This window comes from Psittacula echo (assembly GCF_963264785.1).
Source record: "Psittacula echo genome assembly, chromosome: 2".
NCBI classification, from domain to species: Eukaryota; Metazoa; Chordata; class Aves; order Psittaciformes; family Psittacidae; genus Psittacula; species Psittacula echo.
In genome coordinates this window covers 46,168,843-46,183,438 of record NC_137737.1, presented here as the reverse complement: position 1 = coordinate 46,183,438, position 14,596 = coordinate 46,168,843, and the positions used below count along the sequence as shown (strand labels likewise).

Below are 14,596 nucleotides of genomic sequence, written 5' to 3'. Positions count from 1 at the left end.
CCGCGGGTGCCTGGCGGGCCTTGGCCCTTTGTTCGCCGGTGCCTAGCGGCGAGGCGGCGGCCGCCGGGGGTGTCAAAGCTGGGGCCGCCCGAGCCCGGCTGAGAAAGCGGCGCGGAGGCCGGCGGTGCCGGGTCTGCCCTGGGGCGGGCGGCGGGGCCGAATCGCCGCAGAGGGCTGGAAATCCAGCCCCAGGCTTCCTGGCCCTCCAGGCCTGGCGGGGAGGGCGGTGGGAGGGGACCCCGCCGCAGGGGCGTCCTGCAGCGCACCGCGGGCCGGCCCCCCCGCCCCGGACAGGGGTCTGGGGGAGCCCCGCAGCAGCGCTACCGCCCTTGGAGCCTCCGCGCCTGCCCCGCTCCCGGGGGGCGGCCGACGCGGGGCTCCGCGTGTGAGTCGTGCATCCGCGGTGCCGGGAGTGCCGGCCCGGCCCGCGGGGGGCTGATCCCGAGTGCCGCCTGCGCCGGCCTCTTGCAGCCCCATGTTGAAATCCCTGGCTGTGGATGTGCAGGCAGTTGCACACTTGGTCTTCCTTCTCTCCCTCCATAGGCGACTTGTTGGGGTTTGGTTTTTTAATTTGCGCTTTTTATTATTTCCACCCCCCCTGTACTTTCTTCTTGTTGCAGACTTCTGCTAAATCAACTGGTTTGTTGGGATCGTCGCAGTCTGCAGACTTAAGCAGTTGACTTTCCCTTTTGCTGTCTCTGATCCATTCGAGCCGTTGAGTGTACTTTTTCTCCTTAGTCCTTCTGACATGCTTTAAGTTTCTGAACCTGGAAGTTTTGCTGAGACAGTGCTGGGTGCCAGGCACTCTGAAACAGATGGAATTTGAAGTGACTCCCCAGCAAAGTTTTTAAGATCAGTTTTCTCAGAAAGGATTCCAGTTGCTGGGAAGGGGGAAAAGTAACTGAGGTTCCTGTCACCTCCCCACTTGATTCCTACAGAGCATGGTTTTGAAGAAGAAAAACACAGTCTCACTGTATTTTTATTACTCCTTTTGTAACACAGCTGGAATTCTGGTTGGAAGAAGAGTAAAATGATTCACTAGGATATGGTGGTGGCTGTATACCGGCTGTTATTTATATAGGCGGTTAATGCACATGGCAATCTACCTGCACGCAGGAGATGATGGCCAAAAGTGCCTTTTTGGTTAAGGTAAACCAATGAGCAGTAAAGTGTGTCCCTTGGGGAAGCACCGAATACCTCATTGGGCCATTCATTTGGGAAGTGTTTGCTGAATTTGCTCATCAGCATTACAACATTAAATAAATTAATTATTTTGATGTGTTGTGTTCCACAGCTGTGGCCGGTGTAACTTATGTGCTAGTGGACTGCGTCCTGCTTTCCAGCTGTTAAATTGCATTGAGGGATGGCAGTTACATTCTGCAGTTTAACGCTTGGAAGTGATTGCAGTTCTGAGCATAGGAGAAACACAGGCCAGTTACCAGGTAAAAGTTAGTGATTGCAAATGGTGTGGGTTTGTTTAGGAAAGTGGCCCACCTGTGGAAACACAAAAAAATTACAATGTAACTCTTCTTTGAATAGCTGTTATATTTACTAAAAAGAGCATTTGTCCAGGTTCAGCCAGACTTTGGCTCCTGGTCCCTAGAGCTCCCAGTCCTGGGTTTAAAATGACACAGTGGTTTTCTTTATTAGTATTTATATGGTGGTTATGCTATATGCCACTGGTATGGACTTGAGGTAGTTGCAATTACTGAGATTGTTTCTATTATATGGAAATACTGTGGTTGAAAACACAGTAGCACAAAGTCCATATACTTTCATATACAGTCACTGTCATGTGCTACTTCTAACTTAAATTCACTGAAGGTTTTCTGTGGTTATGTTTCAATAGTAAGAAGGCGCATCCTCAATGTCTTGTGAGTAAATGTATAGGGCTCTTGGCTGAGCTCACTGTAGAGTAGCACAGTAATTTTACTGTTTCAGTGGCAGAATTTCATAGATGACTGTGTTTTTATAGCAGTTAGGAGGTTTCTTTCTGTGCTGGTGTAACAGATGAGCAGATCTTCACTTCAGAAAAAGGCAAGAGAAGGACAAAGTAATTCTTAAACTGAGAGGATGAGAGTGTGTGTGCACATATGAATGTATGATCTGGCAGCTGGTATCAAGCTGACACTGAAAATCTACTTCACCACCGCTGTGCTGTTATGGAAAAAAGCATATCTGGTGGAAGATTATTCAAAATATTTGAGTTAAGTTTATGGGAAACCAGCATTTCTCATCCTGCAAAAATGTGTGTGGCTGCTGAATGCAGCAGTTCCTTCAGGAGAACTACTCGAAGCCTCTGAGAATTGAGTTGTCAGCCCTTCCCAGATTACCTCCCACTTTGTCATGGTTTCCAGGTTGTGATTAGCAATAAGTGATCTGCACGGTGAGCACTTCCTATTGCACTACCTATGCAACTGTGATGAGGCAGCCTGGCGTTGTGCTTGCGGAGTGCCAGGAGTGAGTAACTTTAAACCTGGCCTTGGTTTTCTGGCTTGGTATAATTTAGGTTTAAGAGACACATCATTAATGGAAAAAATGTTTATGGAAAATAATCCACACAGCAGTAAGGTTCTCTTTTCCATAAAATCTTAAGGCTTGAAAAGCATATAGATAACATACCTTGTTACTTCAGTTCAGGATGCAGTTGTCTTTGATTAGGATTCATAAATCTCAAAAAATTCATTATGGATTGACAGTGCTGTCAATACTGAATCATTAGGTGTGGAATAAATACTTAGTATGACAGGGTGTGCTTGAAGGTTGGTCTGTGTAGCGTGTATAGGAAATCTTTTGGGTCCTTTGCTTTTACTCCAAAAGAAGCTTTGTGTCTGAAACATGATCCATTTCTTCTGCAAGCTGTGTTTGTGGGGAATGAACAAGCAAACGACATGCTGGGAAAGTCCACCTTCTCCAGAGCACCTGGAGTCAGCAAAAATTGATCATGCTTATTGAAACCTTGTTTGTGTGGTGGCACACTAATGATACTCTGCTTGTGCGGCTGGGATGATGCAGCCTCTGGTGCAATTTCTGAGTGAGTGTTAAGTGAGTACAGTTTGGGCAGGAGGCAACTGGCCTGGGAAATTGTGTTTTCCAAACCCTGCTGCTCAGGGGCTGTGCAGGTTTTGTGTTGATCTCATTCTGCTTATAGCTTCTTAGCAATTAATTTAATGATAACAAAATGGTTGACTATAACCTAGTGTTAAAATGTGGAAAATTATTATAAAAAATGATGTCTCAAGTAGCCTTTAATAAAAAGTAAATAATTGTGCATTCTGTAGCTTTGGTTTGATCTGCTTGTAGCTAGAGACATTTATGACTGATGACTTTCGACTAACACCATAATCTTTGTGTGCTTTATGTTTTTTGAGGTATTGTGTTTCACCTTTTATCTTTCTTTTCTTACAAGTATAAATAAGCATATACAAGTAATGGGTAGGGGTGTGTGTATACATATGTATAAAATTTTTAGAGTTACTATGTTGTCCTTTTCTGATGTAAATGAGCATGCTAAACAAGAATATGAAAAATAGGAAATTATTGATTTACAGGAGTTGTTCAGTCTCATGTTCAGTCCCTACAGCGATTGTTTGGTCTTTATGGTAGTGAAGTCTGATGTCCTGAATATCATAAGCTTGTAGCGATGTTCCTAGACCTTATGTATAAAACTGATTTTCTAGATAAAACAAGTGAGTAACAGGTTTTCTGCTGAATCTAAAAGATTTTAGGATGACTGTTTTGAGAGACCTTTCCCATCCCCCTCACCAAATGCTGTGGGAAATTAAGTTTTCCCGAGTTTGTGATGTTGTATGGAGCAATGCTTGAATTGTTAATTAAAAAACTGTGGTACTTTAATATTTATGAAAATAAATTGTAATCTGCCCTTAGATAGTGCTTGAAGGCAGTTGCTGATAAGAGACCAGAACTCAAGGAAGGTTGGCTGTGTAAGCAGAGGTAACAGGTGTCAAATGACCATATTCTCACTTAATTTGTACATTGAAAGCTTAGGCCACTCAGAGCTTAAAGCTCCACCTCTTTACTAGGTCTGACATTCATCAGCAGGGAAGTGGGAGAGGGGAAGGCTGTACTCTCAGTGAATGTGTGAAGCTTTTCTGTACCTGATTCCATTCCTCCCCCAAGTGCCAGGTAATTCAGACTCAGACTTCTCAGATGTTTCTCTCCACCCAGAAAGGCCCCAAAAGGAACCCAACCCCCCCCCCCCCCCGAGTCCTTCTTGCCCCTGCTGCTCAAGTAACTGTTGGTTTACTTCTGGCTAACACCACCAGGATGAAGTCTCTGGGTTCTGTCTTTCTGTTGGCTGTGTAATATTTCAGTGATTTACCTGAGGTCAGCTGAGAGATCCCAGATTCCTTGGAGTGGGCAGCAATTTTTTCAAGCTGGCTTTTGACCTCTTCACTGATAGTGGGCTCCCAACAGTGGCAGAGAAACCCAGCTGATGGGTAACATCACTGCTGCCATTTGGTGAAAGCTAATGACAGCAGTGGAGAGCTGCTAATTTAAGGAAGAGTAGTACTGAAATGGGTCACGATTGCTTCATGTTTAGAAAGCTGTTGTGTGATCCTGCAGGTCCGGGAGCTGGTGCTGGAAATGCAAGGCTATGAATTGCATATAGTGATTTAATTTCCTCCACTCATGGTAAACTTCCTTTTAACCTCTTCTCTCCAGCTCCCTCTGTGTTTTCAGCCAAATAAAAGTTTTCCTGTTGTGCTCATCTGTGACTACAAGTTACCCTCATGCATTGCACAAGACGTTACAAGATGAAGATAGGAGTGGACCTTTGGGTTGAGCATGGCAGTGCCTATGTGTGGTACCACTGTGGTCGGCTGATGGGAGCACTACCTATCTTTACCCTGATGGGATGCATCGTTGCTTTCGAAGGTGTTTTCAGTAAAGAATATGTGTGGTACTACTGTGGTTGGCTGATGGGAGCAGTACATATCTTTACCTGGGTGCGATGCATCATTGCTTTCAGTTTGGCATTATGTGGTTTCTTGGTGTTACTTAAGGGTGATCAAAGTGAAGCTTGTGTTTGTGGAAGAGAGGCTTGAGAGTGATTTCCCTTTGAGCGATTGCACTGTTCAGTTGCTCTGAGCAATTCCTGTAGCTCTGAGGAGATGACTGCTGAGGAGCCTGTGAAAGCACTCAGTGCATTTGGAGAACAGGTGCTGGAGGCAATTTGGGGTTTAGAGAGTTGCCAGCCTTTCTTCTCCTGGGCAATAGCCTTCCACCAGTGGAAAATCATCTGATTCTCATAGCTTTTTACACATTGACTTTGGTTATAATGGTTGCAGATGTTTTAGTTCTGTTATAAAAACATCACTGGAAGTAACACTTTCTCATTTGAACCAGACTATGACATCTTTTGGTCATGGCACATTTAATCTGGTAAAACAAGATGGAGTAAATGGGGGAGTAATGTTGGTGATGTTTGTTAGTTATATGAAATATAGTTCATGTAGTTTTAAAACAATTTCCTGGTTCTTCAAAGGAAAACAATCCTTTTCATCCAAATATAAATTGAATGGATAAAACATGCAACAATGCTGAACCAATGCTTATGTATATTGAAAATAAAGTGGAATTCTTCTAACATCAATCCAGAGTATAACACAGATGTTCTCACTCAGAAATATTTTGTGAGCAGTAAGAAAAGAAAAAGTGGAACAAAAAGTATTAAGAAATTCTGCAAGATACTTGAGAGCATCTGTGCTGTATTTTTTTTCTTCCTCCTTTTTAATATACATTATATGTTTTCCTTGTTTCTTTGAGGTCATTTTACTGTAATGCTCAGCAAGTCTGGTACTGAAAGACAGATTAAAAAAACCACCAAACTACCTTTGAGCTAAGTTACATAATCAGGTGGTGCTGTTTCAAAGAATGAGAAAGAAAAAAGACATATGTAATACTTGACAAAATGACTAATATCTTTAGTGAAAGACAAAGGAGTCAAATTCTAGATGAGGGAAAAATAAATTTAGATTAACAGTGAACATAAAGGCCTTTTTGGTTTTGAGAATCATATTCATTCTACTTGTTACAATACTTCAGCAATATTTCCTACTGGTAACCTTAGTTATTTCCTCATTTTTTTCCAGATATTTGTTATATCAGAAATAATTTTAATAACTATTTTGTTGCATTATTTGGTATTGTTCATTTTAATCAGGTAGCAGATACACGACAGTAACTTGTTTCCTATTTTAGTTTCTTATTGTAAAGTAGTACACATTAATAACCTATTTAGTCTCCCCAAAATGGAGAAATGTAGCCCTGCTAAAAGCTCTTGGGCTAGATCTCGCATGCTATGTGTCAGGGCTGGGGTCTCCAATGGAGGGGAAGAGCAATAAAGGCCAAGCGTGTTCCTGCGTGAGGGAGTGCAACTCTTGCTGCTCAGGAGCAGAGATGAGCATCCCATGGAGCTGGGCCCTGGTATGCTGCTGTGTTCCTGCCAGGCAGTGTGCTTGGTTGCCAGAGCTCTGGTGCTGGAGCAATTGGCTGGTGTTTTCTTCCAGTTCATTGTGTCTCCAGCTCATCAGGACTTTTACGGTAACAGAGACAGGGCTGACAGAAGGGAGATGACTGTGGGGAGAAGGGTGGTCTTCTGTAGGGAAGGAAAAAAGGATGGGATGTCCTTGTAGTCTAGTGAAAGGAAAAGCGTTTGAGGTAATGATAGGCGGATGTAACTCCTGGTGCCTCTTCTTTCATGTGAGTGGGAAACAGGAATTTGCATGGAAGCAAGACAGTAAATGAAGTACTGAAAAATGTGAAGAGCTGAAGGTAGGAAGAAGCTGGTTAACTTGGTATCCTGGAGGTGTTTCAGAAGAGGATGCAAAATTGACCTCAGTGGCACAACAGATGTTACCTCAAAGGCTTTCTTTTTGTAAAGAAACCTGTGGAATTTATTACAGAAAGCTTCCCTTTTGGGCTATAAACATAGCGAAAGTAGTGAATCTCTGATTTGGTAGGAAAAATAGACACTATTTTGGAAAAGCAATGTCACATTTTTGGCCACATTTTGGTCACATTCTCAGCCTACTGCTGATGCAGCGAGATTTTGAATCCTTTGCAGGAGGAGCAAACTGGTACATCGTTAGCAGTCTTCTTTTTAAGTGGCCACATTTATAGGATTTTTGTTCCAGGTATGTGTCTTTACAGACTCAGAATGGCAATTTCAAATGTCTCTGGTGTTTATGTTGTGTTACTAATAGGAGAAAAAAAAGTTACATGGGTATAAAGTGTTTTAGATGGAGATAGGACTTTTTGGGAGTGCCTGTATGTTTCTGTGTGCACTCACTTAGGTGTTTTGATTTGTTTGAAGAAATGTGGCCACACTTAGTAAATGAAAAAATAGTTTCACCTTAATCCATCTTTTTTGCATGTGCTTTCAATGTTGAGTTACTCTGTCTTCCCCCTAGGCAAAGGCCACATCATGGTTTTGTGGGTTTTTTTGTTTTTTTTTTTTCTCTTTTTTTTCTCCTTAAACATCAGAAACAGTATCCGACTTGTGAGAAACTTGCAGAGATATACCTCTTTGTGCATATAATGAGAAGAATGACTGTGTTCCAAGCTCTCAGAATCCTTCTGCACAGGAAGGAACAGGAGCAAAATTTGATGGAAATTGGAAAAATTCCTTCTGGGGATGCTGGAGTGTCTCTGAGACCAAGTAGCTGGAAAGTTTTTTTGCTATAACAACCTAAATGACAGTTAAAAAAAAACACCTAAAAAATAAATGGGAAGCTTTAGAGCCTTTAGCTTCTTTAATAAACCGCTAAGTGGAATAACAAGGTTTGATTTAATTTGGGCTCTTCAAGAACCTGTTGTACCAAATGTTATTTGCATTTTTTTAAGTGTGCATTTGTTTGTGCTGTCAGTTTTTCCCCTCTGCCTTCCTGTGAATACTGCTTGCCTGCAGCTGCGAGTGCTGGGAAAGCGGCCAGCTACCAAGTACCAAAAGAAGAAGAATTTAGGGAGCCAGGCTGTGATGGCCAGCCACTCCTGGCAAATGAGCCTCTGGCCTCAGCAGCTTGTGAGGATGCAGAAGGAAAGGGTTTTACCCTCCTTGAATTTGTCTCTTTATTTTGGCAGTACCAGGCTGTTAAATGACTGCTAGCCTGAAGTGTTAGGCTTTGCTGAATGGTAAAAAATATTGTGCAATTGTAATGTTTTTGCCAGTTGGAGAGTAGTCATCCCCATACATCCCACTTGTTCTGCTAGATGTTTCTGCCCATCATTATACAGAGATGAGTGCTGGATAAGAGGAGTAATACCACTGCTTTCTGAGGGAGATGAGAGGACCCTGGCCCAGCTGTGGATGTGGCTATCCCAGGCTGAGCTTTCTGCTTCTGCAGGGCTTCTGTGAGGCACATGTAAGGGAGCTTGGGGCTCGGATGACAGTTTGGGTTTGCATTAAGGTGATGGTGTGTCCTGACTGGATGAAAATGCTGCTACTGTTGCTGCAGTAGAGGCCTGAGATGATTGGGGATGGGGGAAAGGAAGAGCCCTGGCACAAGAGGCTCCTCCTCTGTCCTCAACACAGTCAAACTGAGAGTCCTGTCTAATGGGAAAGTTCAGAGCATCATTTCCAAATCCTATATTTTTTTTTCCTGGCATTCAGAATACTAATTTGAGAAGATAGGTTGGATGTTTTCTGCTTTCACTGAGTTTTCTTAATGGCAGTTTTTATTGCTTTATCTAGGGGTCTGTTTTTTTTTCTTTTCCAAATGAAAAATAGCACAAATGTGGTCTGTAATAATTCTGGAAAATTTGGAGTCTGAAGTAAGAAATTGCAAGAAAAAATGGGCTGGGTGAAAGAAGAGCTTTTAAATTTGGAATAGTTTGTTAGCGTAGGCTCTATGTTGTAAAACAGCCAACAAACATGGTTTTAGATGTCTGTAACTGTATGAAAAATATTTGTATGTTTAAGTGCTGCCATTTTTTTAAGAGAAAACTTATATTTTCTAGACTTAGCTAACCTGGGCTAAAAAGATGTTATGCTCTGTATGTAGAACAGTGTGTTTAACTTGTGGTTATGTTAGGCAATGGAGTAGTTTCACCCTGTGCCCAGCAATCACTCAAGAACATAATGCTTTAGTAAACTAATCCCAGATGTTAACTGTAATCAGAAATGTTACTGTAATCAGTGTCTTATAAATCTTTACTTTATTAATATAGTTGTTGGAAGTAAATTCCTGATGACCCTTGTGTTGCTTTGGCATTGCCGCAAAATAACCAGTCAGCTTGAAGCCCCATGCTAAATTGAAAGTCACAGATAATGAGTATCCAGTATTGCATCTTTGGGGGTTTATAAAATATTTAGCTGAAAAGGCTCTTGGTCCTCACCCTGTCTCTGTGGTAGTAAGAAGTTTCCTTCACTAGTGGAATTCCCTAGCTGGGGAATGAAAGCAGCAGCGAAGAGGAGCTACCTTGTACGAAAAGCTAATTTGTGCTGAGTTAAATATTCTTTTGATATCTGAATATGAAGTAATTAGCTTGGATGTACTACTGTTTACCTTTCAGCATCTGGAGGAGTCTAAACAAGCTGCTGAAAGGAACTGTAATGTAAATCTACTTCTGAAATATTTTTTTTTGATGATCATATATTTCAGACTGGGACTAAATCTGCTTTTTGTGGTGGTGTTTTTTGGTGCCCAGTGACTCGTGAGAGGAGTGCAGAGCTAAACTCTTAAGGAAAGGTTTGGACAGTGGTCTGGTTTTTTCCTGTGAGCCATATGAGGTGATCAGGAAGACCCATGTGGGAGTCCCCTTTCTAAAAATGCTCTCAAGGTGGGCTTATAATAATTGCTTATGCATGGATGTTTCTCTTCTGGCATTAAAAAAATAATGTAGTGCAATGTTTACCATAGCTATCTACTCTACTTGACTTCAATTCATAGGAAATGATCCATTCTGCTCTCAATTACTTCCATTTCTTAATTCAGCACTTGCTTGGTCTCATAGCAGAACTAAATAAAAACAGGTTTTTTTTTCCTTTGCTTTGTGTGAATGTGATTGAACTATTCTGAGTCCTTGAATCATAATAGATAATTCTGTGAAATGTGTGTCCTGTTTAATGGATGGTCCATATTTCCCTTTATTAGACTGCATATTGTTTCTGTGATTACACAGTGTGTAAAGACTGATCTAACTTTAGCTGCCTTTGCAAGATGCTTCTGATTCAGTGTGCCAATGTTCTGTTTTTTGAAAGGCTTTGTTTCCAAAGGTTGGTGGATGCCAAAAACGTTATTAATAGAGATCAGTTTTAGAGACACGATGAGTACACATTTTTTCTTGATCACTTTTGGAGATTAAAGTTGTGTGTGATACTGGGGAAAAAAGTTTATCTGTAATTAATTAATGTTTTAGAAGCACACTAGTTTTCATCCAGAATTTCCCTATAGCTTTTTCCAGAATGTGTGTTCTTCCTTTCTGAGCTTGTGTGGAGTCTAATAATTTACTTTGTGTTTTGTGTTATTCCGCAGTGTAAGCTGCAAGCTGAGATAGGAAGCAGAGATCTGAAATCAGTTTATAACAAGCAGCCCTTTGCAGCTTGCCTTTCACCTGATGCACTGCTCAGAAAGCCAGCCTTTGATGAAGACCACACAGCTTCAGATTTGTAAACTGTGCCTAGATGCAATAAATAGGAGGGTCTGATCTTTGCAATTGCCAATTTTGCCTTTCTCAGTATCAACAGCAAAAGGGAGTCAGCCCAGTGCTGTTCATCCGCTTGCTTTATAGCACATGAGGAGCTGTAAAATCAAACACTGAGCTCAAAGGTGCCAAGATTTATCTATTTTAACTTTGTAGCTTCCCTCTCCCTTCCTCTGAATAAGTAGACATCTTTGTCGGTGACATGGACAGTGGGATTGAGTGTGCCCTCAGCAAGTTTGCCGATGACACCAAGCTGTGTGGTTCGGTTGATACGCTGGAGGGAAGAGATGCCATCCAGAGGGACCTTGACACGCTTGTGAGGTGGGCTGATGCCAACCTCATGAAGTTTAACCATGACAAGTGCAAGGTCCTACACCTGGGTAGGAGCAATCCCAGGCACAGCTACAGGTTGGGCAGAGAAGAGATTCAGAGCAGCAAAGATGCAGAGAAGGACTTGGGGGTGTTGGTCGATGAGAAAACGATCATGAGCCGGCTTCAGTGTACGCTCACAGCCCAGAAAGCCAACCGTATCCTGGGCTGCATCAAGAGGAGCGTGACCAGCAGGTCGAAGGAGGTGATCCTGCCTCTCTACTCTGCTCTTGTGAGACCTCACTTGGGAGTATTGTGTGCAGTTCTGGTGTCTTCAACATAAAAAGGACATGGAACTGTTGGAACGAGTCCAGAGGAGGGCCACGAGGATGATCAGAGGGCTGGAGCACCTGCTGTATGAAGAGAGGCTGAGAAAGTTGGTGCTGTTCAGCCTGGAGAAGAAAAGGCTGTGTGGAGACCTCATGGCAGCCTTCCAGTATCTGAAGGGGGGCTATAGAGATGCTGGGGATGGACTCTTCATCAAGGACTGTAGTGACAGGACAAGGGGTAACGGGTTCAAACTTAAACAGGGGAAGTTTAGATTGGATCTAAGGAAGAAATTCTTTACTGAGAGGGTGGTGAGGCACTGGAATGGTTTGCCCAGGGAAGTTGTGAGTGCTCCATCCTTGGTGGTGTTCAAGGCCAGTTTGGATGAGGCCTTGGGTGGCATGGTTTAGTGTGAGGTGTCCCTGCCCATGGCAGGAGGGTTGGAACTAGATGATCTTAAGGTCCTCTCCAACCCTAACTATTCTATGATTTTATGTGCAAATGCAACATGCTATGTAAAGCAAACTTGTGGAGTCCTTCCTCCACCTTTTGCATCTTTATATATAGTTTGTTCTGCAGACCAGATCATCACACCTGCTCTAAGCCTCCTTCAGAGAGTAGATTGCAGACTTGCACTTAATGTGCTTCTAACATCTGCTGGTTACATGCCGGCAGCTGGACGAGGCTTTTAACTCTGATTGGCTCTGTTTTTAACATGGAGGTAAGATTGTGCATACAGTTTTACAAGTTGTTAGTAAGTACCAAATGTTTTGTGTCCCTGCAGAATAAAAAGGTTCACTAACTCAGCTGTACTTCAGAAATCAGGGTGTTTTCGGAGAAGTTTAGGAGACTTCAGTAATATGTTGTAAACAGTTGAGTGGTGCTTTCTTGTGACAACTATTCCTTACTCCATTTTAACAGATATTCAAGTGTGCAGGAACCTGAGGTATGGAAGGAGGTGTGTGTAGAAATGAATAGGGGAGAGAATAGGGGAGACTATAAATGCCGTGGTCAGGATTTAAGAAAAGGTTGCAGTGTCTTTCGGTTCCTTTCCAAAGCACTGGCTGAATCCAGTGGTGAAGATACAGGAAATAGTTTTGTTTCACTGATACTGTGATTTGAGAAAGGAAGTGCATCAATCAGTGCCCTGCTTTTTCAAGTGTGAAGTAGGGACACAGAGTAGGAGTGGGCTTCTTTTAATCACTGCTCTGCCAACTCAGCCCTGCATTAACTGGGAAGCTGTGTAGGGAGAACTGTGAGTGCTCACCTGAGAGCAGCATCGTGTGTATTTCCCTGTCTCATTTGCTGCAAGCTTCAAGGACCTCATTAACTGTGTTTCACAACTGTGCGATGTTAATTGCAGCGAGCGGGTACTTGCATAAAGTCCTTCTGTGGTTTTTCTCTGGTTCTTTGTGTTACCTTAGGAAAGAGGGAAGTACTTTGCTGTGCTGATAATCTGTGCTGCAGCAAAGCTGTGATGCACTCATCAGTTAGAACAGCATGCAATTCCCAAACTAGGAGCAACGAGATGGCTCTCCAGCACCTTCTCCTCTTAATAGGGTAATTTCCTTCGCCACCTTCTCCCTTCAAAAACCAAATCTGCAGACAAACGTCTTAGTGTGAGTTCGGCAAGTATGTAATTTTGCTCTTGCAGTGCGTGGAGAAGGGAGGCACAGGAGATTGCTGGCTGGTTCAGGACCGCACAAGCAGTTCGGCACTGAGCTGGAAATAAAGTGCGGATCTGCTGACTCCTTAACTGCAAGACTATCTTTCCCCTCTAGTAAGGATGTGGTAAAATATTGCTGTGTTTAATCCTTCTGCTGTCCTGTAGCAAAGCCTCTGTATGAAAAGACATGCCACACTTTGCCAAGCTGTTGAAAAAAAAGGTCTCTTCCTCTTAGAAAAGTGTGAAGTCTTGTCATGTTAAACTGCTTAATTTCTTATGTGATTTCTTTTTTTTTCAGTTTACTCGTACTGAGGTTGAAACTTTCATATAGTAGTCTGTACTTGGCAGTGAGGATGTTGATTCCAGTATTGCACCCTTGTTTAAATGTTTATAACTTTGAATGAAAGCGAAGGAAATGCTTATGTTTGACTTTAGCATAGCTATCTAAGGTGATTTATGATTCTTTTAGAACTAAGTGACACACTAAAGCCAGAAGGAAATCTGTCAGTGATATTTTTGGTTTGAATATGAGAAATTTAGAGAGAGAAGAATACTGATCCATGCTAGTGGAATTTAAATCTTTTTTTTTTTTTATTTTCCTGTCATGAAAGTGCCGTGCTTATAATACAGAATTGTTGTAAATAAGGTGGTCATGAGCAAAAAATCTGAGGTAGTCAGTAAGTGCTCTAATTGTGTTCTGCTGATGCTGGTAAGAAAGAATTGTCTTCATGTGTATGCGTTCATTTTAGATTGATGGGGTTAATTGCCTTGGTCTCAACTTTGCTTGTAGACTACTGTGCTACTGATACTGATTTAAAAGGATCTCAATGTACCAAAACTTTTTAATCCCCTCTGCATGCAGCGCTGAAGAAAGTGTGTTTTTCCCTTTTAGATGTAAGCTCTCGTGATTATAATGTCATATTCAGGGTCTCTGTATTAGGGATAAAGAAACATGCTGCAGTAGTGCCAGAGAGAGCAAACAGGAGAGTACTTGCTGTAGTACATATTAAATAATAATTCTAAGACCTGAAAATTAGGATTTTGCAAATTATGATTCCACCCTAAACCAGCTTTTTTAAAATGGCTGGTTTGAGGTTAATAAGCAACAATTTATTCTTTTGTGTTTTAGAAAACATGCTACAGCACAACTGCCATTTATTATTACCTCTTTTGTTGAAGCCTTCAGGTTCTGTTTACAGCTGTCATAGTCATCATCTTATCTCCAGCATTTCGCAGAAATGCAGCTGGTGGACTATGCAAATGGAAGCATTTGCTAAATAATTTTAGATGACATTATAACCATTGTTCATCTTTTGTCTCTAGACTTTGTATTTTCAAGTGACTCTGTATTCCTTTGACTAACGTGCTGTTATTAGGCATGAGAACATACGATGTGAAGCACTTTCTTGAAACAAATTTCAAGGAAACATAGCAAACATCTGTAATGATTTGCATGCATTATTTTGTGTCTCTTCCTTCTTGTGGCGTATCCCTCTTATTCTATATATCACTCTTCATTAGAAAGTCTCTGAGAAAATAAAAGCTGTTTGTGTTTAGGTTTTACCATCCTGAAGTTAACGGTGCTGATGCTTTGCTGCCCTTGAAAATAGCTATTTCTGACCCATC

General features: G+C 42.0%; 1 protein-coding gene across 8 annotated transcripts in view; it reads left to right on the top strand.

The window, feature by feature from the left end:
* The window catches only part of PARD3 (par-3 family cell polarity regulator), a gene marked incomplete at both ends in the record, with an annotated part of 466,908 nt that overhangs the window by 350 nt on the left and 451,962 nt on the right, over positions 1 to 14,596 (top strand). The window lies entirely within an intron of this gene.